The sequence below is a fragment of the Erpetoichthys calabaricus genome, chromosome 7 (assembly GCF_900747795.2).
Source record: "Erpetoichthys calabaricus chromosome 7, fErpCal1.3, whole genome shotgun sequence".
Taxonomy (NCBI): Eukaryota; Metazoa; Chordata; class Cladistia; order Polypteriformes; family Polypteridae; genus Erpetoichthys; species Erpetoichthys calabaricus.
Window position 1 is genome coordinate 173668358 of NC_041400.2, and position 16338 is coordinate 173684695.

General features: G+C 38.5%; 1 protein-coding gene across 4 annotated transcripts in view; it reads left to right on the forward strand.

Annotated features, from left to right (window-relative positions):
* setbp1 (SET binding protein 1) overlaps nt 1-16338 on the forward strand; it is a 352441-nt gene that overhangs the window by 290968 nt on the left and 45135 nt on the right. The window lies entirely within an intron of this gene.

The following is a 16338-nucleotide window of genomic DNA, read 5'->3' on the forward strand; positions in this document are numbered from 1 at the left end:
ATGTTGTAAAAGAAATGAAGCCTATTTGAAATGTCATTGTGAAGGTTGCGTACTTTTCCTTTTACGTATCTGTTCCAAAATGTGTACACGGGGAAACTTGCTAACCATGTTTAGCAGAAAAACCGTATTTAATAAAATGTCCTTAGCCATTTCCCTAATATTGCCCATAAAACTGAAGTGAATTTGGTTTTGCCTATACCTCTGAATATGTCATTTCTATACAGTATACACCAATGCATCAATAGCCTCAATTTCAAATGTGTGTTTTTGCTTTAAATTAAACATTAATGAAGGTTACACCCTATTTCATGGTGAGATAAAGGGAGAATACAGGTGGAACGCACTATGTTAATTTTTAATTTTTTGCATTCTTCTCCTTGTTTTTAACTTTTTTAACTTTGCTTTACCGTCTGGTTAAATCTCAATTGTCTTATGTCTAATTTACGTATGAGAGGTTCCACCGTAATTTTTCAATACTGACTTAGTCTTGCTGGGCCAAACTTATATATTATACTGTATGTCTAGAGATGACCGTCAATGAATTTGGCTTAAATATAGGTTCAGTGATTTGTGTGTATTTTCTGTACCAATCCAATGCCTCATGAAGCAGTGGCCAGAATAGAGGGTGGTGACTTAAATGGCAAAGAACAATGGTTCTTTTGTTAACCTGGTCCGACCAATAACACGCCTGTGCTTATGAGAGATAAACGGTCTGTGCCTAAAACATGTCCCCATGAACACCACTGTTGAACCTATAAATATTTGTTGTGAGTACTGTAAACACATTACATACATTAAAAATAAGCACAACCTGACCCAAAGGAAAAAGCAATTCTGTGAAACCAGATCTAACTTTAGCATTTGAAGACATCCCTGGGCTAGTGGTAAAAGTGAACAATGCATTGCCGTAGTTTTCACAGTTATGATATACAGTCAGAGTAAATTTGAGGGTAAAGGAATGGGCAGCTATGGCCGCAAAAAATAAATCCTCAGATATGCATTGAAGCTAAAAGGTGCACCATCACACATACTTAATAGGAGGAAAAATAAAGTCCCATTAAGCAAGAACTTTTTGCTGTTGATATCAAAGAGTCACAGGAGAGGCAAAGTCTTATAGTCTATATATGTCTGAAACAAAAAAATCTACCTAACTATTCTGATACCAGCAGAACCATGGAAGAGGCCGCACAACATCCATGTTGTGAATGCACAGCTAAATGAATAACTAAAGTATGGTTAAAGTTATCATGTAACTGCAAATGCCAAGCATGCCATACCATAATGTATTTGAACCACTAAACTGAATCAAGCGTTATTCTTAAGATCCATTATGAAATGTTACCTTTAATGTTTACTTCACATTACAATAAATAACCATCAAGATGTTGCTTCCCTTGTTTTTTCGGTTGCACCCCAAACATTTACAGTGCATAGACTGGAGGAAATTGAGGGCATGCATTTATTAAGAAGCTCTGTGGGTATTGCCTTTTCAGCTGTGGTTTTCCGCAATATCTACTACCAAGATTTTAGAGATTCTTCTCAAGATAGGAGTTCTCATTCTAAGAATCACATCTGGCCACGTGAGGCTGATATTGACTGTATATCTGATACACGGCTTAAGTGTACCGTCAGTCAGTTCAGTTATTTCTAAGAAAGTCCTCTTCACTGCAAACTTGTAGAGGCAGCTACACACAGGAAATGTCAAAAAGAGTTAAGGCACCATAGTGGTCCCTATATAGTGTATGACTAAATAGAAAATAAGGAAACGATTGCAATGATCAAAAACCATTGTGTTCAGACATGAACCTTCTTCAGACTACCCAAACATGGCGTTAGAGCCAGTTATGATGGCTGTAAGCCGGACGGGGCTGGTTCATGAGGGTAGAAACCAGGCATGACATCAGAAATGGAGGAGCTGTCAATCATTCTTCCTGTAGAGGGGAGAAGAGAAAGGACATTAGACAACAGCACCACTCTCTGGTTCGAAGTATAACAGTTCTTAAATGAGACTTAAACCACACTTAATATAGATTCCTTCTCTGAGTCTTGTGACTGACCAATAAAAATATCCCAAGATTCAGCAAAAATGATATTATCCAGGCAAATCTACAGCCACTTAATGGAGATGAGCTCATTTTAAATAAAAAGTGCAAGAATAATCTAAGAAACATAAATAAGAGGATACCATTCAGTCCATCAAGCCCATTTTTAACTAATAGCTAAACTGTCCCAATATCTCATCCATATTCTTCTTAAAGGTTGTCAAGGTTTCTATTTCAACTACTTGTCTCGGTAATTTGTTCCAGAATCTCTCTTTGCATAAAAAAATGCTTCCTGACTTCAGTCTTAAATGGACTTCCTCTTAATTTCCACTGATCTCTTTAAGTACTTGACCAAACTGATTTCTCCATTAGGTTGCATGGATAAGAACTCATAATAATTGTCACCTACAACCACAGCAGCTGAGTTCCTTCATTCACAAGAGTAGGAAGTAAACTGCTTGCCTCAGGTGTCATCCCCCACTTTCCTAGTGTCCCACAGTCAGAACTGGAAGTGGTATCACTCATAGCTTGAACCTTCAGTGGCGTGGATGACTCTCTTGCACCTCTGGTCACCTTCTTGTGTGTGTTCTGCTCTGGAGGTGCCTGATTCTCTCCTGAAAAGATGCACGTGGAGTTCCTCATTCTTTCCCTTTTGGGTTTTTCCTTGTGTCCCTGACTTGGATCTCACAAAATCGTGAAACAAACTGTCATAATAGACCATCTCAAATATCTAGTTAAATAAATAATCAGAGGAAAAAAAATAAACCTCTATGGTAAGGGGCCCCCAAGTTCAACCCTGGGGTACTGCTGTGGATGCGGGTTTTCATTCTAACCAGATAAAGGTTTCAGTCTTACTTCTAAATGATCTGATTGCTTAATTAGTCTTTTTTTATCTTATTTTGCTTTCTGAAATGTGTGCTTGTATATTTACATGTGGGGAAAATGTAGAAATGTGCATTTTTTTGCTATATCTTTAAGTGAGGTGGCTCTGAGGCTAGGGATCTGCGTCATCAATCAGAAGGTTGCTGGTTCAAATCCTGTAAACGCCAAAAGTGATTCCACTCCTGTTGGGCCCTTGACCAAGGCCCTTAACCTGCAATTGCTCCGACCTGGGTGTGATGTTAAGCTGCATCCAGGCCTGCAAGCAGGTCCTCCAGCTTGCAAGGGAAAATTTTGGGGTTGGCGGCAGGAGTAGCACTCCAGCCCCTGTAAAAAAAAAAAAAACCTCACACTGTTCCATTCCATCCAAACTAGTATGGTGCTGAGGTGTCTTCAGTTTCACGGCTGCGCTCGGATCCTAATTTTGGACGCTGAGGTGGTTCGTCGTGTGGTGGGGGCGGCAGCACACTGTATTGGTGCACGCTCCCAAACTCACTCTGTCTCTTGCTTTTTTTTTTTTTTTTTTACCATATTCTTTTTAATAAATCTTTTTCTGTTTATTCCCATAATTGTATTCATGTACTGACGTGTAATTATGAGCAGTACAGGCACGAGTACAGCTGATACTGACTGATAAAGCAGAGCTGCTAGTCTCAGTATAAAATTCACTTGTGAGTTAATTATGACCAAATAAATGACCAAAACATAAAAAAGCAAGACAAGGAACAATAATTAAAGTCACACACACAAATTCTTGCTTAATTCCCCTAAAAGATTAGGAAACTCATTTTGTAATTTCTGGATTGACACAAAAAGGCAGAAACTGGGAAAAAATAGCTTGTTTAATAAAGGTGGTAGTCAAGTCAGGTCAATTTTATTTATAAAGCACATTTAAATCAACAAAGGTTGACCAAAGTGCTGTACAGCCTTCATTAATACATAAATGCATATTTAAATAAACTTAAATACACCAAAACTGATTAAATAAATAGTATAAATAAAAGAAGTTAAAAGCTAAGTCAAAAAGAAAGGTGAGATTTAAAAGTAACCAAAGTTGCTGCTGACCTAATATAAAAAGGTAGACTTTTCCAAAGCTTAGGGGTAGCTACTGCAAAAGTACAGTCCCCTCTAAGCTTAGATTTTGTTACAGCCAATAGCTTCTGGTCAGAGTGACCGTGAAGAAGAATAAGGATGTAAGAGGTCAGTAAGATAAACCATTCAGGGACCCAAAAACAAACAATAAAATTTTAAACTTGGCCCTGTAGCGAACAGGAAGCCAGTGAAGAGAAGCTAAAATTGGTGTGATGTGATTTCGTTTTCATGTTCCTGTTAGAAGCCTGGCAGCAGCATTCTGGACTGAGTTAGCAAGGGACAACTGGTTAGCTTCAGTGTATACAAATGTGTTAATTAGTTTTTCAAAATCATCTACAGCAAGAAACGGCTTGACTTTAGGTAATACCCTCATGTGATGGAAAACAGACTTTAACAATGGAGTTAATTTGCTTATCAAATTTGAGGGCATTATCAAAAAAAATCGCACTAAGATTTCATGTGAAGAGTTTACAGTAAGTTGTCAAAGGGCCAAGATTACTTGCAAGAGCAAAATTAAGATCAGAAGGTCCAAAACACACAATCTCTCTTTTTTTTTTTCATTTAAACTAAGAACATTTTCTGACATCCATATTTTAATGGGTTCCTGGCATTCCAATAAAGGTCTAAGACAATTTGATTTGATTTGTTTCAGACCAGAAGATATAACAGGGTTGGGTTGAACACTTAAGATGGTCCGCACATAGTCCAACCTTCTATTACTAATTAGAGCACAAATGAATGTAACATTGAAGGAGTGGCTCTGCTTTACCACTCAGTGCCATTTGCACCCGTGTCTGTGCTGCTCACCACTTATTGTCAGTATTTGGATATAATTAAGGGAGTAAATGCTACAGGAAATGGTAAATTAAAAAGAATGTGGTAAGATCAAGTAAATCTTTAAAAACATATGGCAAAAATGCAAATTCCTGGCTTTTTTTGTTTACTTGTAAATATACTTGCAGTAGCATTTTGAAAGCAAAATAAAGGAATAAAAAATGAATTAAACATGTCGATCATTTAGCAGTAAGATTGACCCTTTTATTTGTGTAATTGGGTGGAATGAAAACCTGCAGCCACAATTGCACCCCAAGACTAACCCTGCTCTAGGGTAAGAAAATCACATTTTGGGTTACCTGAGCAGTGTGGCTGCCCTCCATCTTACAGGCATCCTACTGTATCATAAGCGACTTTCTGAAGCTCACAACTGTGGTTAAATATGATGATCAGTCCTGATCACACACACCACATCCTGCCTTATTTTGATGCTGATAAAAAAAACAAATCTTGATGTTTAGTTTGATATCACTACAAAATAAACGTTAACCGAATTGTATTAATCACTTTTGTTCGATTGTCGTCTTTTCAAGGTGTATAATGTCTGCACTAGACCTGTGGCTTTCTCAAATAATGCGTGGTGTACTACATATCTCTGGGTTTAAAGAGCAGGACCACCAGAAAGAAGCAGTGCATGCTGTAGCTGTTTACTTGAGCTACATAATAGGAAGACCTAAAGGGTTTATCAAAAAAAAAAGGCCACAGTGGCTGCATCCCAAGGTGTCTGAGTCAGGACGATGACTGGGACAAGATTTTTCCAGCATGAAAGACCACTTTAATTTGAAGATCAGGAGGTGAAGGATAGGATGGTGCTTTTTTGACTGGGAATTTATCAACTTGGTAGAATGGGGCTGTATAGTAATATCCTAGTAAACATGGGGGGTTTCTTTAGTTTCTTAGGCTTTTTGATTTTTATTTTCCTACTTCTGTGTTAATGGTGAGCTTTAAGTTTGAAAAAGCAGAGTTGCTTATTTCACTTGAATTATATAAGTGTGAGGCAGGTGGAGATTACACTTAAAATAGACATGATGGTACGTTACTTGGATTATCTTTTAAAGGCAGTTTGGTTATTATTTCTCTAAAGAAGCGTTATGCACTTCATAAAAGCCCTATTGTTTGTAATGTCATTGACTGAAGAGAAGTGAGGACATTTTTTGTTTTATGCTGTTCAAAAAAGCATTTTGACTTAATGATCCATTTTATAAGGGCTAGTTGAAATGTGTCTGAAAGGTGAGGGTCAGATGCTCCTGTGAACATTCTTAAAGTGCCCTCTGGTGGACCTCACAGACTTCACTCTCATCACCTCATCAGACTGCACAAGGTGGCTGGCTCTAAATTGACATTTGGATTTCATAATCTGTCAGGTGTGCTGTGTGTACAGAGTAGTAGCTTTTAAAACAATGTCAACAGTAATTAGAAATATTTAAGATTATGTCCCTGTAAAGAAGTATTAATATTTGAAACAATATATTTAGAGTACTGTTTATGAAAATTGCTGATTGTGAATTTATATTTTTTCTGTATCTCACTGTATAAACAATAAAATAAAAAGTATTACTTTGATAGCTAGAGTAAATTATTTTGTTCAAACTTATATACTGAATTAATTACACTGCACAACTAAGTGTTTGCATTCTGCACACTTTTGGTTGTATCTTATAGACATTAGTTTACTGATCACAAAAAAAATCACCTTTAACTCTTGCTTTATTTTATTTGCTTACTTGTGTCATTTCCTCTCATATTATAAGTATACATTTACAGTGTGATACGTATGACCAGAACATCTTTGGTGATCTAAAAGTAGTGGCACTGCTCCTCAGAAAGCAGCTCAGATAGACCAAGTACTGCAAATGGGACAGCCGTCCTAAAGAATCTCATTACGTTAAAAAGAACTGGTAGGCAACGGCAAGTGGCACAAAAAACACTTGTCGGTCCAACAAAGATATTTTTGCCTCCTCCTCTTATAAAATTTGGTAATGAAAAATGTTACAAATGTGATGAACAAGGACATATTTTGATATGAGTCAGATGTATCCACAAATAAGTGATGCCAAGGTTAAAAAAGGTATTTTTGTTGGCCCACAAATCAGGCACATCATCAATGACAAGCTGTACAAAGAATTGCTAGAGGGGCCTGAGGAAATTACATGGAAATGCATTCAAGGATGGTGTTTCACATTTTCTTAGCAACTACAGGGCAGCAGACTACACCATGTACAAGTACACAAAACCATAAAGTGCAACATGTTGCTAAAGATTCATTTTCTGCATTCAGGGTTGGACTTCTTCCCTTGTCTTGATGCAGTCAATGACAAACATGGTAAAAAAAAAAATTCACTAGGGCATTGGAATGATGGAACAGATGCATCTGCAAGTGTGGTGCTTGAAGCTGTACCTGGGGCACTTGAAGCTTAATGGGGACCACCCAAGGTGTACAGTTCACTGTTGTTATTTTACAGCATTGAAAGTTTCATTGGTGACCTATCTAGAGTACCAGCACCTTTTGTTAAGCATACCAGTTAATGGTGAGGCAGTCAAGGTTTCAGGGAGGACCACCTCTCAGCAACACCTCCCCATTGAATGCTAAAGTATCACTATAAACTGAGTACCCCCAGTGATTTGGCTTCACTTCAAGCAATAAGAAAGTGGAACCCAGTGCTATTGTTGGACACTGCAAAGAGAAGCATTAGATGCTGAGTACAAATGAAAATCTACAGCAGAACAACTCAGTTGAACTAATGCAGGGACAGCCCCCCAAATACGTAACTCTGATCCCTTCCATCACATGCTCTGTGGGTTTTAGTTAGTCATAGTGATAGGCTTTCAGGAGATGCAGAGAGAGATAAAGGACTTGGAGTATAATCTTATCTCAGAGAGGCATGGTGATGCAGTGGTTAGCATTTGCATTTATGGTCATAATAATTGGTCCAGCATAGCTGGCAGATGCTTCTCGATCCATTAGGGGCAAATTAAAGACCATCGTACCATGGTAAAAACTCAAAGCTAGTTGTGTTTTTCCTTTTCTATTGAAATGAATGCATTTAGCAGAGTGTTGAAATTCCCAAACATCTCCCCTGTGGTCGTGCGAAGGATCCACAATAAATGTTGGGACATCAGCAGGGTCCCTGTGGTGTAGTGGGTCCATAGCTCACGTCAAAAATGCCACTTTTTCTTTCTTTCTTTTTTTTTTTTTATTAATTTTTATTGTAATCATTCCATACAAATAGATAAATAGATCAATTTATAACCAAACAAATTAAAGACAAATCAAACCCCACCCCTGTATAAAATGCCTGTAAAAATGCCGCTTTTTAAAATAAATAATCGCCGCACTCGCTGCTTAGCGAGGGGGTGTGGTATGTGTGGCAAGAACAGTTCCCAGGTGATGCGGATGGTCCTCACTAAAGTTCACAGGTGAGGAGTCGTCCGCAACCATAATTGATGCCGGGAGCTGCTAATTGACACATCTGATCCACATCCCCGTAATAAATAGAAGCGTGAGGCGGCTAGGAGGGGGGAGAGGTAAAAAGGAAAAAAGTGAACGAAGGTTAAAAGAAGAAGGCGGCAGGAAGCAGGCAGGAGAAAACTGGTGTGTGAGCGAGGCAGCTGAGCAGTGAGCCCTAGTGGGGTGTTTGGCCCACACCAAGGAACAGTCAGTAGTGGTTGCTCCTGCTGAGCGTGTAGTTGAAGAGCAGGAGTGACCGGAAGAAGGATGGCTCGCTGCGAAAGACAGCGGGAGTCTGGAGGCTTGGGAGTTGGATGCCCAAGCGTGAGTGTCCTGGTCACTGGGGAACCCAAGTCTCGGTTTGGGAAGAGCAGAACCAAAGCCAAGGATTGGGAAGCCTCCAGACCAGCAGGTTAGCTGCAGTTAGGGTGACTCCCCTGGTGCATTGCCTGGATGGGAAAAGCAGGGGAGTCGCCAGTCACCAGTAGAAAGGCACCGGGCGGATTTTAAAAAGATAGCTTCCAGTCATTGTTTTAACCTCGCTTTTTTTTTTATTAAAGGATTTTTCTATCGGATTTTAACCTCCACTATTTCACCTCTGTTTTAATGGATTATTTATTTAATGACATATTTTTAAGACATTGCACTTTATTTTTTTGAACACTGTTTTGTTTTGTTGGTTTTAAATAAAAGCACTTGGCACTTTTATACCATCCCCTTGCTTTGTTGTGCTTCACTGTCTATCTCATCTGTGACATTATCGACAGTGTCGGGTTCAAGGGCTCCCTGAAGCAAGATTGGGAGCATGGAGCGAACCTGCATCATCACAGTCCCCCCCCCCCCCCCTCAGTTTAATTAACGAGAAAATGCAACAAAAACAGCGTGACATGGCACATTCAAAACAAAATAAAGAACTGTTGTACCTTCTTAAGCTTCTCAGGTCTGGAGTAGAGCTCCATCTCTGTCAAGTGTTGGTCTACAAAGATAAGCCACCTTCCAGGAGCGCCTCAAATATATAGCCCTCTTACTGTAAGGGACAGAGTCAGCTGCCCTCATTTGGAGTCTTCTCTGTGAGGTGAGATCAGAAAGATATGATGCCATTAGTGACAGCGCCCACTCTTATAATGGGGTGGTACTGATTACCAAGTATGAGACAGAAGGTGATCCCCAGATACACATTTGTGACACCACGTTGTCACCAAACTAGAGGTGAACCAATTTCAGAGGGCTTTGCTCATCACTAACTGTCAACTTTTTTGCTTGCATTTATGCTGCTTATTTTGTATTGTATTTCAAGTGGCCCTTCCATGTATGAATATGCTGTCCCTGGAATTTCTTAGTAGTTTTGTCAGGTCAAAACATTTTTGAATAAAGTCAGACTGGCAATTTCCCAGGTCTGGACCCAGCGTAGTTTTCAAAAAGTATACAAGTCATGTAATGTTAGACTAAAACTGGATGTAAAACACACAAAAAAGTATTTCATACTTATGTAAGACATACTTACATTAATCCAATTAAACTAAGCAATAGAATCTTGAAATGAGAAATAAAAGGTGGTGACTTATTTTTGTCAAGTGTGTTTTAAATAGCTAGCTATTTGAAAGTGTGAAGAAATTGAATTAGTTCTTGAAAAGGGGAACTATGATTCATCCAAGCCACAAGATAAATAATAATAACAATAATTCTTTACATTTATTATAGTGCTTAACACAATGAGTTGGGAGCCACTTCAATCACCACTAACGTGTAGCATCCACCTGGATGAAGCGACAGCATCCATTTTTGCGCCAGTATGCTCTGCACATTTTAGCTGTTAGGTGGTGAGGTGGTGTTAGAGATAGTGAGCCAATTAGAGACAGGGGGTGATTAGAGGGCCATGATGAACAAATTAACCAGGACATTGGGATACAGCCCACACTTAATGAAAGATGGCCCAGGGATCTTTTTTGACCACATGGAGTCTGGAAATCGGTTTTTACGTCTTATCCGAAGGACGACACCATTTTTACAGTACAGTGTCCTCCGTCACTGCATTCGGGCATTGGGATCCACATTCAGACCTTAGGGTAAGTGCTGGCCTCTTCCAGCATTAACCCAATCTTTTTCTGGTTGATCTCCCATCCAAATATTAGCCAGGTCTAGACATGCTTAGCTTCCAGTGGATGACCCGTTCTGAAATGCATGTGGTATGGCTGCTAAAATTTGTAATACTTGTTATTGCTGGATGCCACCATATGCAGATTGAATCATATAGGTTTCCATATTGGTAGATTTGTTGCATATTCCAACAGTAAACCAAGCAGTGTGCTTGGGCACATCTTGTTTGATATAAAGCGAGGCCAGAGCAACATTTGGAAACATCAAAAAATTCAATAACACACGTTTGTGTCTGTATTGTTTCCTATTGACGCTTCTATTTCTTTAGCTTCCCTTCCCAAACATTATTTAGACATTGAGTACATTGTGCAAAAAATAACAGTAATAGAATGACAAATGCCACTCACCAGTCTGTTTTCTTTTATTCCAGAACAAAAACAACTTTGATCTGAGGCCTTTTGTTCATTTTCAGGCTCCCCACCCCCTTACTTGGGGCTGCCATGGGTGAATGCTATCGACCTGGGAAATTAATGTATCATCCTGATATGCGTGAATAAATGAATGCCTATTACTAGAGCTGATTAAGCATGCAATTTTGCAAGTTTTCTATGTGAAAAAAGCTCCATAGTACTCATATTTCTTGTGCAAAGCCTTTTTTAACTGAATTTACTACAAAAAGCACTACATTAAATAAAAATCCAAGAACAGCAGTGCCATTTTCAGTCAATAAATAGATGTACAGTATGTTTCTGGCCAGTGTTTCTGACGACAGTTAGGTTTCTAACATTTGAACAAATCATTTGAATAAATAGACCTTGAGTAGGATTTGACATAATGTATTCTGTGTAAAATCTGCCAAGGCTATTGTGTGGCTTAACCGCAAGAGTTTATTCAGATATATTATACAGGATGTCCATAATGGAAATGAACTCGTTATAGATCAATAAATACTGTACAAAAAACACATTATCTTTCAATGGAAATGTAAAGATTGTATTTTTTCTTTTATACCTTAGAAGACGCCACTGCCATCTAAAGTATGTGTGCACATAAGCCACCAAACAAGTGTAATGCCTGCTTTGGCAATGTGATATGAGGGTAATCACAAAGATGTTATGATCTGGCATAGTGGGTTATTTTCATATGAAATTATGTGAAGAGTATTTTGTACATTAAAAAAAATATATATATCACTGAATTATTATTAATATACATTTGACAGGTGACTTTAAGGCTTAGGATTCATGCAGTGGGAGTTGGACCAGGAAGCTTGTGATTTAAAATCCAGTGTCTTAGCTGCAATATTACCTGCCTAACTGAAATGTCACAAATCTATAAATCATCTAAAATAGAGCTACACCACATGTGATTGCCAGGATATTTAGAAGAGTGCAGAAATCACTAAAGGCTGTGTCATAAGAAACATAAGAAATTTGACATATGAGAGGAGACCATTCAGTCCATCAAGCCTGTTTTGTTTAGTGAATAACTGAGCTGTCCTAATATCTCATCCTGGTTCTTCTTAAAGGTTGTCAAGGTTTCTGCTTCAACTACATGTCTTGGTAGTTTGTTCCTGATTCCCACAACACTTGGCATAAAGAAGTGCACTGATGTCCCAGAGTATGTGAGTCATCCTTAAGCTGAAAGAATGTTGCGGGATCAACTTTATCCATCCCCTGCTCGAGAATGAACAGGTTTAGTTCTCTGAGTATGTCAGAGTAGGACATGTCCTTAAGTCCCATGATGCACTTGGTTGCTCACATCTGCACAGCTCCAAGTGCTGCTATGTCATTCTTGTACTTTGGTGACCAGAACTTCACACAACACTCCAGATGTGGTCTCCCTATTGCATTATGTAGTTTGGGCATAATGTCCCTTGACTTAAATTCAACACGTTAGTAAATGAAAATGTTGTGTCAACATAAACCCCTAAATCCTTTTCAGAGGTTGCTTTCTATAGTTCAGTATCTCCCATCTTATATTTATAATTGATTGCCCAATTGTAGCACTTTTCTACATTAAACTGCATTTCCCAGGTTTTTATTTAATTCTTTTTAGTGCCTCTTCAGTGTCTGCCATCCCTTCAATTTTAGTATCATCTGCAAATTTCACAAGTTTACTAACTATACCAGAATCAATGTCATTAATATAAATCAGAAAAGGTCTCATTAGATGACTTCTCCAGCATTTACATTTTAGCCAGTCAAAGGGGCATTTCCAGGAAGGAATGTGACGTACCCAGCGACTCACTCCAACTAATCCACGATTCCATGCAACAAAATCTTGTCTTAAGAGATGTGAACGAGTTAGCATATTGTTCCCCATATTTTTTTCTTGACTCTCGATGGTGTCCAGCATTCTTTGGGGTGAAACCCTATCTTTCTGTATCATCTGGCACCACTACCAACCACGTCTTCGTTGGTCCTTCTCTGGACCTCATCCTTTCTATCCTACTCACCTTCACTTAGTTAAACCCCCCCCCAGCCTTTTGCCCCACGTGCCCACTTCGTCTTATCATGTCCAGACCTTTTGTCTTTCTCTTAACTCCACATTTATCTTCCTCTCACTCTGTGGACACTTCACACATTCACCTGACTGCTCTCATCTCTCTTCTTTCTTGCTTTGCTTCATGTTCCACTTTGATTGGCCATGTCTCACTCCCGTAGAGCAAACAACTCCTGCTCACACAGCTTTCATAAATGTTACCCTTCACTGCCGGAAAGACTCTTGTAGAAATCAGAATGGAGGGGGTGGGAAGCATCAGCTCAATAAATGCACCTTCAAACAACACATTTAAAAGGGTACATTTTTTGTGCGTGCATGTGTGTATGTGTGTGAGCCCATAAATTGTTGTTTGCACCCTTACATGATATCTGGAAAAATTTTCATAGGACTATCATTCTCATTTAAAAAACTGCAGACAACCCCTTGATAAATGCACAGATGGATATGCAGATAGACCAATCAAGTGAAACTTCGTTTTCACTCCCCACCCCCTTGATTTTTGTCAGATTATTTTTCTTCTTTACTTCTCTGGCCTCTCTGAGATATATGATTCTCACATTTTCTGCAGAAATGTAATAAAAAAGGCTTGTTGTGTTAAAAGAGTTGGAATGCAGCCAGAAGTTTAATGAATCCGGCCTATTCCACTGAAGGGGAATTGGAAGCCCTGGGCTCAGTTAGATTACATTCTCACTCCCTTGGGGGAAGGGGTATGACTCACATATTTTCTCTCCCTTTTGCTTGCTGCTTCAGTTCACAGATTTAGCTCTAAAATGATTTTTGTATGTTATATTTAATATATTCATATTTCTGTGTATTTCAGATCAATGTGCATACTTATTTGCTGGATGGGGTGAACAGAAATGTATACATTCTTGGCTGAACCTTATTTTGTAATCTTTATTAGCTCTTCATTTCCAATAGTATATATGCAACATAAGGTTTATATTTTTTTTTCCTCCAAAAAGAACTAAGCCCAGTTCTAAAGGAATGGCATTTTAAACGATTTGGTTGCCATATTGAACAAATAATTAAGCAAGGTTCAACAGTAGTCGTATTTGCATTGGGTGATTTGTACCATGTTAAAGCATACACAGTATATTTTCATTTCAATCGTAAAATTTAAAAGCACTCTATTAAGTTATTTGAGAAAATAAACCCTAACCTGACATTAATCATAAAATTTAAAGGCACTCTGAAAAATTAATAAATATTAATTCATCCAAGACAGTAAACCTTGCACATTGAAGGTTTCTAGGAGACTTTAGGAATATTTTCCTATGGCAACAACTGTGGACTGACCAAAAGTGATTTCAAACTGTAAAAAGAATGTGTCTTTTAATGACTGTATAAACATTAAAGGTTACTCTGACTCTAACTTGTTTCCATAGACGTTCTGTTGAAGACCCATCTGTACTTTCAGTTGGTTTATATTAAAGCACACATTCAAATCATTCTTACTTTTCATTGTTATTATAAGCCAAATAAATAATATTATCTTTATCATTATGTAAACACAGGAATTCCATCGTACATAATCAATCGTCATAGAACTAGAAAGTCTGATGACAGAATAAATCTTGCTAATCTATACAGCCTTTTATTTATGCCCTACAGTAGGTGAAGCTGCCTTTTAAATGAACTGTCAGCCAGAAGAAGCAGCTGCAGCAAGATCCACTGTTCAATCTATCGAACTATATTCATATATAGCAGCATTTTGCATCTCTTAAAATGATCAAGTGGGTATTTTCATGGAATCTAAGAGCTGAGAGTTATTAAATGGGTCATGAAGTAGCTGGTAAAAATGTTCAAATATTATTGAATGAGCAGTTCTGTCTTACACTTGGCAGTAAATGGAGCTGTATGGTCGTAGCGGTTAGCACTGTTTCCACACAGAATACTTATTTCAAATGTATGTGAGTGGACATTGCAGTGATCACATTCCCCATCTAGGTTTTGTTGTAATTCTGCCAGGGTATATTCCAGCACCCCACAAGCCTAAACTCAGTTGAGTAGGCTGGAAAATGAGTTGATGGATTTATATTTTATCAATCGGTGTTTTATACAGTTACTTTCACAACCAGGTGGCTAAGACTATGTTCACATTACCAGGCCGAAGTGAGTCAAATTTGATTTTGTACCTTATTGTGACACAAATCTGATGCTTTCAGGGCTGTGTGGACACAGAAGTCCAATCTTTTCAAATCAGATTAGAGTCACTTTCATAAATGGTCCTAGATCAAGTACGTATCCGATTTGTGGCCATGCGACATGAATGAGAACTGTTGAATCGGAATTCATGTGATTTTTCAGCCTATCCACATGGGCTGAGCACTGTTGTCGTCAGCCAGCACCAGCCGTGCAGCAAAACAACAGTTCGAGGAGAGCTACAGATATGACCACATCACAGTTCCACCATTGCTGGCTTCTTTCTTGTACCCACACATCTCTTGGTGCAGCAGTGTCAGCAATAGTTATGAAAACCACAAAAGCTAGCCGTCAGGATTTTTTCATCAACCTAATCGTGTACAGCTGACAAACTGTTTGATGTCCTCCAGAGCAAAATGCAATGCATACACTAGCTACTAGCGCATCCATTTTGTCAGTTTTAATACCACAAGTTGTCTCACAAATATGACGGTTTTTGTTGCTGGTGACACAGATGACTTGTACACAAACATATTAGTGTGTGCATGCGTGCCATTTTGGAGGACAGATGCTTTCACATTCCAGTTAGATTTAGGTCACTTGTACTTAGGATTGTGAACCTTCAAGACAGGCAAATCTGATCTGAGCAAAAAATCAAAATTGAGCAAAGAAGTGTGCAATGTGATTGTAGCATAAAGTCATGGGACTGACTTTTTGAATTAAAGACCCGCCCCTCTCTCTGTGACATCACGTGGGTACCCAACTCCTGACTGGGATGTCCAGCAGTTCATAGAATGAAGGAGAACCAGTGAGAGATGGAGGGACACAAATGATCTTTACTTTTCCCTTGCTGACATTGGTGTGTTAAAAGTACGTAGATCTTTCTAACATAGTCTAGAACAATACAAACACATAAACGTAATAAATACTCAGATAAGATTAAAATGTTCAAAATGAGAAGCCAAAACCTCTTTAATTCAAACAGACATTATTCCCAACCGCACAGTGTGTGGAGGTCATTGCAAGCGTGTTTTTCCCCTTGTGATGTGCAACGTGACAAAGCTGTGTTGGAGGGTTTGGTTTTTAGAAAACTAACGTGTACTTCTGGTACCAAAAACACTGAAATGCTGATACCGTACCATTTTAAATCACGCAACCCTAGTATGCATTATAATATGCGAAACATCTTTTAGTCATTTCTTTTTAGAGAGCCGTGTTCTGATTTCTCTTGATTTTAAGCTTTTTAGAGTTTTGCATAATCTATATACTGTATATAAAAACCAAATACCACTGCCT